Genomic DNA, 12,948 nt, shown 5'->3' with positions numbered 1-12,948 from the left:
GAAGATATCTGTGGAAATGCTTATGGAAAATCCGATGATGCATGCTTCCTCATCAGCTCCTAATGTTTAAATCATAAGATTGGGATTGGGTGTGGCAAGCCCTCAAATTTGCTTTTTATCTTAGGTGTTTTAATTTGTTTTCAAGAATTGTAAGCTATGAACCGCACTTGCTTTTGTGGGACCTATGGTGTAGCACACTATGTGGCTACATAGACCTTTCTTCTTCTTATATGTTTATGTATGGATAGTAATCGTATTAGCAGTAGAAACTGGCGTGTTCTTTGCTGGAACGTGCGTGGTCTTAACTCTGAGGATCATCAGCGTGCTGTGAGACAGAAAATTGAGGAAAGCGAATGCTCTGTGGTTTGCCTCTAGGAAACTAAAATGGAACACATTGATAATCATGTTATCGGATCATTCGCTCCAAAAAGATTTGATACTTTTGCATTTTGCCCCTCAGTGGGTGCATCTGGTGGTATTGTGGTGCTATGGAACTCTGCAATGTTTTCTGGCACATTGGTTGTAACCAAAAAGTTTGCTATTGTTATTAAATTCACATCTGCACATAATGGGGAATCTTGGACTCTTGTGACTGTTTATGGTCCATGTTCTGGTAGAGACAAGGATGACTTTGTTGACTGGGTGTATGATCTCACAATCCCAGAGGAAGAAAACTGGCTTCTGTTAGGTGATTTCAAATTTTTCAGATATACCACAACCAGAAATATGCCTGGGGGGGATCCCAATGATATGTTCATTTTAATGACATTATTGGTCACTTAGGGCTGATTGAGCTTCCAATTAAGGGGAGAAAATTTACCTGGTCCAATATGCAAGACACCCCTCTCCTTGAACAACTGGACTTGTTCTTTACCAGTGCAACTTGGACCTGCTTATACCCTGCAACACAAGTTCTTCCTTTGGCAAAAACTGCATCTGATCATGTACCATGTGTAGTGATCATAAGCACAAACATACCCAAATGTAATTTATTTCGTTTTGAGAATTACTGGGTGCAACTGGATGGTTTTATGGAGTGTGTGCAGAAGTCTTGGAATAAACGTTCTTGCAAGGCACACATCATTGCTATTATTGCAGATAAGCTCAAGACCCTAAGGCAAGATCTCAAGAAATGGCAGATGGGCCTCTCCAAAATGAAAAATTTAATTCAGAAGTGCACTAGGGTCATTTTTTTATTGGATGAGCTTGAGGAGTTGAGATATTTATTTAGACCTGAGTTTAACTCAAAAAAGTTTGTTAAGTTGCATATGGAGAAATTGCTACATCTTCAGTATGTGTATTGGAGGAAAAGATGCACCATAAGGTCTATAAAATTATGGGAGGAAAACACTAAATTCTTCCATGCTATGGCTACAGAGAGATTAGGAGGAATTCAGTGGCCTCTCTCAGATTAGAGGATGGAACTGTCACCAGTGACCATCTTTTGATTGCAGGGGCTTTTTGGTCTGCTTTTAAGAACAGAATGGGAACTGCAAGAGGAATTAATATGTCATTGGATTTTGCAGCTTTGATTAAACTAGTTGAGAGACTTGATACTTTGCTCAGGCCATTTGAGAAGGAGAAAATGGACTTAACTGTGAAGAGGATGCCTATTGATAGAGCACCTGGCCCTGATGGTTTTAATGGTCTTTTCTTCAAGAAGTGCTGGCCAATCATCTGTCAGGATTTCTATGAGTTAGCCAAGGCTTTTCATGATGGGACATCAAAGTTGGAAAACATTAATGAATCCTACATAACACTCATACCAAAAGTGGCTGCCCTTGAGACTGTTATTGATTTTAGACCTATATCTCTGACTAGTATGGGACGGAAATTCATTTCTAAGATGGCTACTGATAGATTTCAGTTGGAGATTATGAGATGCATTCACAAAAATTAGTATGGCTTTATCAAATCTAGGACCATCCAAGATTGTGTAGCCTGGACTTTGGAATATCTGCATCAATGTCACCAGTCTAAAAGGAAAATTGTTATCCTCAAATTGGATTTTGAAAAGGCCTGTGATTCAATTGAGAATGAGGCTATTTTTCAAATCCTAAGACTAAAGGGCTTCCCTGAGAAATGGATACTTTGGGTCAAACAATTCCTATCCACTGGTACTTCTTTAGTCCTCCTGAATGGAGTACCTGGGAAACACTTTGCTTGTAAAAAGGGGGTCAGACAGGGTGATCCTCTTTCCCCTTCATTGTTTGTTCTGGCTGCTGACATTCTACAATCTACTGTAAATGATTTGTTGCACAAAGGAAGTTTAAAGCTGCCAATACCCAACCATGACCCCGATTATCCTATTGTGCAATATGCTGATGATACCTTGATCATTTTACCTGCCGAGGAGGATCAATTGTTGGCTCTTAAAGGCATGTTGCTCAAGTTTTCTCAGTCCACTGGGCTGCATATAAACTATCACAAGTCCTCCATGCTTCCCATCAATGTGGATGAACTGGAATTAGCCAGGCTGGCTGCCTCTTTTGGTTGTAAGGTTGGAACTCTACCCCTCACATATCTTGGTCTGCCTGTGGGGGTGATGAGACTCAAAATCATGGATCTAATGCCTGTGGTTGATAGTATGGAGAACAAAATGTCTGCTAGTTCCATCTTTCTTGCTCAAGGTGCAAGATTGCAATACTTAAACTCTGCTCTATCTGCTCTACCTATCTTCTTCTGCTGCAGTTTGGAAATTCCCCCTGGGATTTTAAAGCAGTTACAGAGAAATGGCAATGACAAGGCTCCAGCCCTTGCAGCCTGGGATCTGGTGTGCAAGCCTAAAAATAAGGGGGGCTGGGCATTATGAATTTAGGTATTAAAAATGATGCATTTCTTATGAAGCATTTAAATAAATTTTTCAATAAGCATGATGTGCCCTGGGTGAATCTCATATGGAATATTTATTACCATGAAAGAGTTCCACAAGCTACTACAGAATGTGGTTCTTTCTGGTGGAGGGATGTTTGCAAACTAATTGATAAATTCAGAGAGTTCACATATATTCAGGTCAATCAAGGAGATACTGTACTGTTCTGGGATGATAATTGGCAATTGGACAATTCAGTGGTACCACTAAAGCAAAGATTTGCAAGACTATTTTCCTTTTCTATTGATACTTGGGCTACAATCAAGGACTTTAAAGATTGCCAACAGTGGGAGACTCTTTTTCATCTTCCATTGTCTCAGCAGGCACACCAGGAACTTCTCCAGGTTCACCAGATGGTGCAGTCCATGCAGTGTCATGATGCTGAGTTAGACTGCTGGGTGCTCAAACAAAATGGCAAGCCATATTTAGCCAAAAGCTACTACCAATATGTCCACAAAAATATCATCCCTAACCCCTTGTTGAAATGGATTTGGGCTTCTTCCTGCATAATGAAAATCAAGGTTTTCTCCTGGATGATGATCATGGGCAGGCTCAACACTCAGGATATGTTACTGCATAGGCATTGGAATGTCTCTGACTCCCCTGCTTGTGTCCTCTGTCCAGGAAATAATCGAGAGGATAGAGACCATCTCTTTTTTAATTGCAGATTCAGCCACATAATATGGAATTTTTTGCAAATATATTGGACTCCGGGGGAGGATCTGGCTCAGAATGTGATTGAGGCTAGGAGAGATTTTGCTAAGCCTTTCTTTACAGAGGTGGTATTCATAGCTTGCTGGAATATTTGGACAATCAGAAATGGAAAGGTCTTCAGAAATGAAAGACCATCTTTCAACAGATGGAGATAGAATTTCATCCATGATATCACTCTGATGACACACATGATCAAACCAAAATTTAGAGATGAGCTATTTAGATGGATTGCTTTCTTACCTCCTTGAGGTGTTTTATTTTAGTTACCCCTAGTGCTTTTTGTAAGGTAGGTACAGTATATCTTTTTGTCTTTAGTCCCTCTGGGACTTTGTACATTTGTATATATGTTTTCTTTCCTTCAATAAAGTAAGGCTGTGGAACCAAGTTATGCAGTGGTTTCTCAAAAAAAGTATATAGCTACTTGAAAATTAAAAAAGAGATCAACATGCTGAAGCATAGCACATCCTGTAAAATGGGAGATGTATATATGGAAATAAGACTTTATACTGAAAGATGACCAACATCAGATCAATTATCTAAATTGTGATCAAACATTGTAGAGATATATGATATATGATATGATAACAACACTAAGATTGTGAATGTTGTGATGAACTTCAATGTGATTATGCAGTACCTACTGAAAAGCACCTTTGAGACATGGAAGTAACTACCACACACACACACACACACACACACACACACACACATATATATATATATATATGTGGCAAATCTCTGAGCAGATCCAAATCAATCAAAGATATCTGAAAACCACTTTTGTATCTATAGGCATATTTGTAATCGACATATTTATTGTATCTTGATTCTTCACTTTTGATTCTCTTGAATCCATCAGAATGGTCTTCTTGGTGCAGACTTCGTCCTTCATCAACTAAAAAGACGAATCAGCTTGTACACAAAATCTTACATCACTGACAAATTTCCAAGATCAATATATACTCCCCGTTGTGAAAAGTTAGAACATGTTCAAATTCAGAAGAGTTAGAACATGCTAATCAATTTTTTCTCTTGCTCTGGTTCTGCTATTATTACGACTTGCCGTGCTTAGTTTAATTTTCCCTTCGTTCTTTGACTATCACTGATCAATTGACACCAGTCCTTTGTATGATCTACTACTTCGTACTTTTTAGTCTTGTTTCTCTGCATCGTTTGCTGCAAAAATTAAAACTTTTAGGTGTAGGTTCACAAGAATATTAGGAAAATATTCAATATTTTTTACAAAAATTGATATTGTACGTTGGATTGCTACCTCAAGGTGCTCCAGAGATCTAAAAAATAAAAATGTCCAAGGATCTTTTACCCATGAGCACACACAAATGGGCACACAATAAAAACTTATGACCTTTTATAGTCTGCTGGATAATGGACACGCTAAGATGCTGGAATTCTAACCTTCAAAGAACTCCTAGTCAGTCTGTATGCACAAATAGAGGCGCACTTTAGCTACCTCTCCCAATCATGAATCTGTTGGTAAAGTAATTATAGGCTGCATAATCTACTGGATACACAGAAATATGATGCACTTGTTCTTGGAGTAACCTGCAACCAAAAATGCCATTCATGCCCATCTTCTCTAAAGTTTGAGGCAGCGGTTGCTCTACTACAAGTACCGCGACAGTAGCATGATTGAGATTCTGTATTGTTTTTGCCTAAAACCAAAAAGGAATAAGAAAAATAATATTTGGTCAAGGTTGTTGCAATTCCTCTAACAAATTTCTATGAAGTCCTGCTAGCTGGTATAAAATGCAAACTTACTATATTATCACTGCCAACCTCTAATACAAATTCTTGACCTTGATTCCCTTGAAAAGAATACTTTTCCACATGAAGTTATTCATCAAAAAAGGGACAACTTACATGTTTCGAAAGTTAAAAGGACACAATACTAAATAGCTAATACTCATGCACACCTTCAGCTAAATAACTACAGAGACGCAAAGTGGAACCATGTAGCACTGGTCTTACAAACAACTCAATTATAAACACACCTAGGTATGGAACTCTTGCTCAATTAATCTGGCAACTTCAGCTTCCTCCTCTGCTGTCATCTTCAATATTTTAATCCCTCTCTAGCAGTTGTGTTAAGTCCATTTTCAGACCCTCAACCTGAAGAATGCATCAAACATAGATATGTCCTTCCTTGTTGACTCTAAGCTTCTTAGGAGAAGAAGTATACTTGAATCATCATAATAGACATGAGAATATTACACTTTCATACATTAGACAACTAATGGCTTGACTGAATTAATCAAGCACATGTTATGTACGGTGTTTTCACAGCAAGCCATACACAAAGAGGAAGCACGGGATCATAGTAGGCATGCTTGAACACTTAATAATTTAGCACGAACATGATTTATTAACCGTAAATAATTTTCTCTAGCCATGTAATCTATAGTATGTCTTGAACTGCAATGCAAAAAGCCTCTCCAGATACCCCGAAACAAAGCATCATCAATAAAAATTAGTAAAATCCTATCCATCCAGATTTATCTGTTGACAATATCTAGCGCTTAGTTGTTAAATAGGTAAAAAACAGCTTGGCTAAGCCCCCACTGGTGCTGGTCTACATACCAAGAAGATGGTGGTGCACTTGAGGCCACCGTCCATGTCGGTGTTCAAAGTCAGACATTGGTTCGCGCATTGTAGCCACATCAAGGATAAGCAGGCTGGCCACAAGTCCATGGCAGTCACTGGTACACGTCGGTCCTAAACAAACGGTTTTAACCCCTTTCCACGATGGCATTTGGAACCGTCACCAAGTGAGTGTGTGCGATAGGGTGTCCGTCCCACATGACCCAGAAATCGTCGGGGATAGGCCCTCCTAGGATCCAGTCTGGGGCCGTGTGCGATCGGGCGAGGCATCGAAACCCAACCATTTCTGTAGGTATGTACATCCCACACGTAATCCGAGAAAATCATTTCCATAGGTATGTACAATCCACACGGTGAATCCCAGAAAAACATTTCCGTTTGTATGTATATCACACATAGTCAATCCAAGGAATACATTTCTGTTCTTATGTACATCCCACACAGTCAATCTAGGGAAAACATTTCCGTTCGGATGTACATCCCACATAGTTTTATGTATATGCTCATGTGTGAAAGGTGTAACTATCACACATGCTCTGCCTTGGTTAACTATTTGCTTTCATTAACTACATCACACATGATTTGATGTAGAAAATTGTGTGGCATTGGGCTATACATCACAAACGCTTTTACTGCCAGAACTGTTTGCAAAGTTCCATGACTGTCTGTTCTCTTTTTAGTTTTGCCTATAATTTATTATTCGAATTGGAAATTTTGAAATATGAAACGTGCAATTCGAATTCTTAGCACAACGGTTCAACAACGAATCCATAAATAAAATTGCCAGTACAATATGTTCAGTAATTACATCATTAGGCAGCAATTAACTATGATGAACCAGAGTATTTAAAGGTGGTAAAGGTGAAGAGACAAGTGTAAATCATTTTGACTGCCGATGGTGTTGAAGAAGCGGAATACCCATAATGTGCCTTCCTACATATGCCATAGGCACGAACCACTTTTATCCAACCCCTTGTGACGATTGCCCGCCCATCCTTCACCGCCTTCAGGAAGACTTCTTGAGCATTATCATGGTAGCATGAATTATATAGTTTAAACTTAGTTGCCTCCACTCCGGTCATGTAGTTTGCAAGATAATCATCAGTAAATAGCTTCGAAAACCACTGAAAAGAGAAGAATATCAGATATTGAGGTCTAGAAGAGTAACTTGTTGTGGGTAGGGGGAAAAGGCAACACATTACTTACCATCCTAAAGTTCACTGTTGTCTTCGACAAAGTGTAAATAAAGAGCTTAATTCCAATCACCCCTTTCTTTCGCCTAACAATCTTTCTTAGTTTCCTCACTTGACGCGTGTTCATGAATATCTCATTACCCAATATGCAAAAGGGATCGAAGCATGGATCAGTACTGCTCATACATGTACCTACAAGCAACCAGTAAATGTTAGAAGCTAAACTGAGATTGCACAAATGATGTAAAATACAACTACCTATGTTCCTAAGTACAAGTATTTTTTTTGAGATTTCAATATGAACTACATACATATGTATATAGAATTATAGATATAGTTTAGATTAGAATCTAGATTCACTCATTTTGCTCCTTATGTAGTCTATATTGGAATCTCTAAAAATACTTATATTTAGGAATAGATGGTGTATAAGACATGGGATGCAGCTAACCTCGATGGCAAACAATAACATCGCCCATTATAGCCTTGTGTAAGTACATGGAAAGCCAATGGTAACTACAACATGGTTAACATCCACCAAAAATAGCAAATGGTAATAAAACGGCAGCATCTGTAGTGATATCTTCATTTCGAAAGGGTAGCACGGTAGCAAAGGGACGGATTAAAAAATGGATACAACTGTTAATTACAATAGGCTTAACAACATCCTAATTCATGTTTTGTAAGTTTGTAGCCATTGAAATACAACTCTTTAAAAATGGAAACAACTGTTAATTGCAACAGGCTTAATGGCCATTGAAACCGGTACTGATAAAAATGCAATTGGCAGAGTTAAACATCACAGGGCAGGTGCGGCCAGAGCAGATAATGGCGCAATTGTCTTTAAAAAGGTAGGGAAAATAGCTCAAACATGTTAGGCATGTTTACTACAACATGCTTAATACATCGATAGTACAAAACATAACCATTAATTGCAACTGGTATTGGTAAGATTGAACTGGTGGGTACATACTTGGTAAGTCCTGAGAGGTAGTTGCTGGGGCACTTCATCTTGGCCAGAGCCCGCACAAAGTCAGCGGCGGCGGAGGCGATCTGTTCCTCTGGGTCGAAGCGTGGATCAGTGCCACTGACATGTGTACCTATAGGCAACCACTAAATGGTAGAAGTTAAACTGCAATTGCACAAATGATGTGAAATACTGTAAGACATGGGATGCAGCTAATCTCGACGGCAAACAACAGCATCAGCCGTTATGACCCTGCGTAAGTACATGGAGAAGCATGTTAAGTACAACAGGGTTAGCATCCACTAAAAATAGCAAATGGGCAGCATCTCTAGTGATATCCCGAGTCATGTATTGTAAGTTTGTTGCTGATATTGGTGAAATTGAGCTGGACACGGTAATATTTGAACATCACACAGTGTGCAGCACTGAAATAAACAAGGCATGAACACGCTTAATACATCAACCATACAAATCATAGCCATTGCAAGTGGTATTGGTAAGATTTAGCTGGTCAGATCTTACCTGTTAAGTCCTGGGGGGTAGACGCTGGGGGACTTGATCTGGGCTAGAGCCTGCACCATGTCTGCAGCGGCGGCGGAGGCGAGGTGTTCCTCCGGGTCAACACGCACATCATCCATCGTGCCATAGACCGCCATCAGCTCCTGGCGAGGGGGGGGGGGATTTGGAGGCATGAGGATGTTTCGCAGGAGGCATTTAGGCAATCAGGCCGTGGACGTGATAGAGATCGGTGGGTTACCTGACTGGATATGAGCAGAACGTAGATGTGGTTGAAGCTGTGGTTGTGGCGGCGGTTTGAGATGCCGGTAGGGGAAGGCGCGAGGGAGGGGGGATACTGAGGGGAAGGGGATGTGGTTGGAGGAATAAATTCTAAAATCGCGCGCCTAATGAAAATTTCGGTGCGAAACTTGAAAATTGTGCGGGGGAAACACACAATGCAGACAAAGCGCGTAAAATACTCGTGTGCGAGAAAAAGGAAGTTGGCAGATCCTGTCTCCAAAAAAATGTACACGTGTACTTGAATTTTTTTGGTCAATGGTATGCCTAGTTTATTAGGAAATATCGCACAGGTAACTAACTTATGGGTCATTAACACAAAAAACGCAGACGGGTACAGCATAGAAACCATGTGTTTTGTGATCTTCTAATGATTAATGCAAAAAATGCACACAGGCACACATGCTAATCAACGCTCAAAGCCCTCAGAGGATGCTCTTACCGACATTGTACGTTAATACTTCAAACTTAAAGTACTACTGGTAATTTGCTCTAGTACTACAAACTTAAACTACTTCTCACATGTTGCCATCAAGGCATGCTGGCCAGATGCCGGCGTTCTCCTTCCCAGCCTTGTAGGCGGCAGCCCACCATGCTTTGATCTCTGCCAAGCTCTCCTCATGACGGCATGCAACCTCTTTTTTCTTGCGGCAGCGGGACTCTCTTTTCTTGACTGCTTTTTGCCTTTTCCGCTCCTTCTGTGCAGCTTTGGCCGCCTCTAGATCCACCACCCATTCGGCCATGGCAGCCTCAAAGTCTTCCAATGTAACTGTCTGGCCGCTGGCGGCGATGAACTCGGCACGGCGAGATGCCATCGCTTCCTTACCACATGTGCGGTCACGGGAAGCGAGCTTCCTTACCAGTTACTGTGCGCCGCGGTGTCATGGACGATGCCTGGAGAGAGCTCTGGGACGGAGGGGCCGGGCAACCATACAGTGCGGTGGTATTCAAGAGATCAATGAAAAACGACAACATAAATTTGGCTTCCCTTGCAATTTTTCTCGTTCATTATCGTACATGGTACATCTCCGTCGCTTCCAGAAACAATGTGCGCAGTGTGTTGCGTTATGATTGGCCAGAACCCCAGCCACGCGGATTGCGCGTGTGCACCGTTGGATGCGCCAAGATCGAACGACAATCCATGTCCCTCACATCACACCCGTGCACCTGTAGCTAGATTGGATTGATATGCGCTAAATGCCTAGAAAATGCACATAATCCCCTAAATATGGTAAATGAGCCCGGAAAAATGCCAAATTTGAACACTGTGATTTGCAGGGTGTATGTTCATCATAGAAAAAAACTCCAGGGAAAATAACGATGAAAATTTGGATTCCCCTTCAATCTTGGGGATTTCCCTCTCGAAAGCATGGAACTTCCTCGGTGATGGTTCGATTTCTGAAGGGTGTGCATGACGACATAGGCCAAACCTTCTCAAATATTTACCAGGGCATGGTGAGGTCATACCATGACACCATGCCAGGCATCATGTTTTTAAGCATTTATTTCATTTTTTCTATAGTTGAAAACCCAACAAACAAACATTTGTGGTTGACTATTGCCACACATTTCATCGAAATATCTGTCCATTCCTTGTAAAAGGCATGATAATTTACTAAATGACACAAGAATGGTTTTCTAGGCCGTTCTTGTGGACCCTTTCATGCATCGATTGTTTGAACTTGAATTATGCGCATTAATGCCTAGGAAATGCACATAATCCCCTAAATATGGCAAATGAACCCGGAAAAGTGCCAAATTTGAACACGATGATTTGCAGGTTGTATGTTCATTGTAGAAAAAAACTCGTGGACAAAGGACAAAGGAAATTTGGACCCCCCCTTCAATCTTGGTGATTTCCCCCTTGAAACCATGAAACTTCCTCGGTGATGGTTCGATTTATGAAAGGCGCGCATCATGACATAACAAAAACATTCTCCAATTTTTACCAGGGCATGGTGAGGCCATACCATGGCACCACGCCAGGCGTCATGTTTTCCAACCATGTGTTTCATTTTTTTGTATAGTTGTTAACCGAGTAAACAACGTGTTTATGGTTGACTATTGCCACACATTTCCTTGAAATATCTTCCCATTCCTTGTAAAAGGCATGTGAATGTACTAAATAACACGCGCATGGTTTTCCAGAATGTTCTTGTCCACCTTTTCATGCACCGATTGTTCAAATTTGAATTATGTCCATTAATGCCTAGAAAATTCACATAATCCCCTAAATATGGTAAATGTGCCCAGGAAAATGTCAAATTTGAATACGTTGCATTTGAGGTGGTATGTTGATCATTGGAAAAAAACTGAATGACAAACTAGGATGGAAATTTGGATTCCCCTTCAATCTTGAGGATTTTCCCTCTCGAAAGCATGGAACTTCCTCGGTGATGGTTCGATTTATGAAGGGCGTGCATGACGACATAAGCCAAACCTTCTCAAATTTTTACCAGGGCATGGTGAGGTCATACCTTGGCACCATGCCAGGCATCATGTTTTTTCAGCATTTATTTCATTTTTCTATATAGTTGAAAACCCAACAAATAAACATTTGTGGTTGACTATTGCCACACATTTCATCGAATATCTATCCATTATTCTTTGTAAAAGGCATGGGAATTTACTAAATGGCACGAGCATGGTTTTCCAGGCTATTCTTTTGGACCGTTTCATGCACCGATTGTTTGAACTTGAATTATGTGCATTAATGCCTAGGAAAGGCACATAATCCCCTGAATATGGCAAATGAACCCGGAAAAGTGCCAAATTTGAACACGATGATTTGCAGGTTGTATGTTCATCATTAAAAAAAACTCGTGGACTAAGGACAAAGGAAATTTGGACCCCCCTTCAATCTTAGTGATTTCCCCCTCGAAACCATGAAACATCCTCGGTGATGGTTCATTTTATGAAAGGCGTGCATGCCGACATTTTTATCAGGGCACGGTGAGGTCATACCATGGCACCACACCAGGCGTCATGTTTTTCCAAGCATATATTTCATTTTTGTATAGTTGTTAACCCAGTAAACGATGCGTTTATGGTTGACTATTGCCACACATTTCCTTGTAATATCTGCCAATTCCTTGTAAAAGGCATGAGAATGTACTAAATAGCACGAGCATGGTTTTCCAGACTGTTCTTGTGCACCTTTTCATGCACCGATTGTTTGAATTTGAATTATGTGCATAATTAATGCCTAGAAAATGCACATAATCCCCTAAATATGGTAAATGAGTTCGGAAAAATGTCAAATTTGAACACATTGCATTTGAGGTGGCATGTTGATTGTTGGAAAAAAACTGAATGACAAACTAGGATGGAAATTTGGATTCCCCTTCAATCTTGGTGATTTCCCTCTCGAAAGCATTAAACTTCCTCGGTGATGGTTCGATTTATGAAGGGCATGCATGACGACATAAATCAAACCTTCTCAGCTTTTAACCCGAAAGGTGTGTGATTTGTTCAGGAAGCAGTGAACTTCCTCGGTGATGGTTCGATTTATGAAGGGTGTGTGATTTGTTCAAATCCCGAAAGCACAAGTTCGACGGGGCACCAACTACATCAGTAACATTACAAATTGAACAGCGTACCCCCACGGCCAGGTTAAATACGTACGATGTCGGGAACACAATTCGAGGCGGATGGGGGAGTAGGGGCCAGGTGCCATCCAACACATGTGCTGAAACTTGATTTGCTCTAACATAGCACATGGAGCAAAGAGTAAACCCTTCTCATGTGTTGAGTCAAAGGGATAATTTGTGTGGGCCAACAGATGTTGA

Source organism: Triticum urartu, chromosome 3A (assembly GCF_056163025.1).
Source record: "Triticum urartu cultivar PI428250 chromosome 3A, HENAU_Tu73, whole genome shotgun sequence".
NCBI classification, from domain to species: domain Eukaryota; kingdom Viridiplantae; phylum Streptophyta; class Magnoliopsida; order Poales; family Poaceae; genus Triticum; species Triticum urartu.
This window is presented reverse-complemented; position numbering follows the sequence as displayed.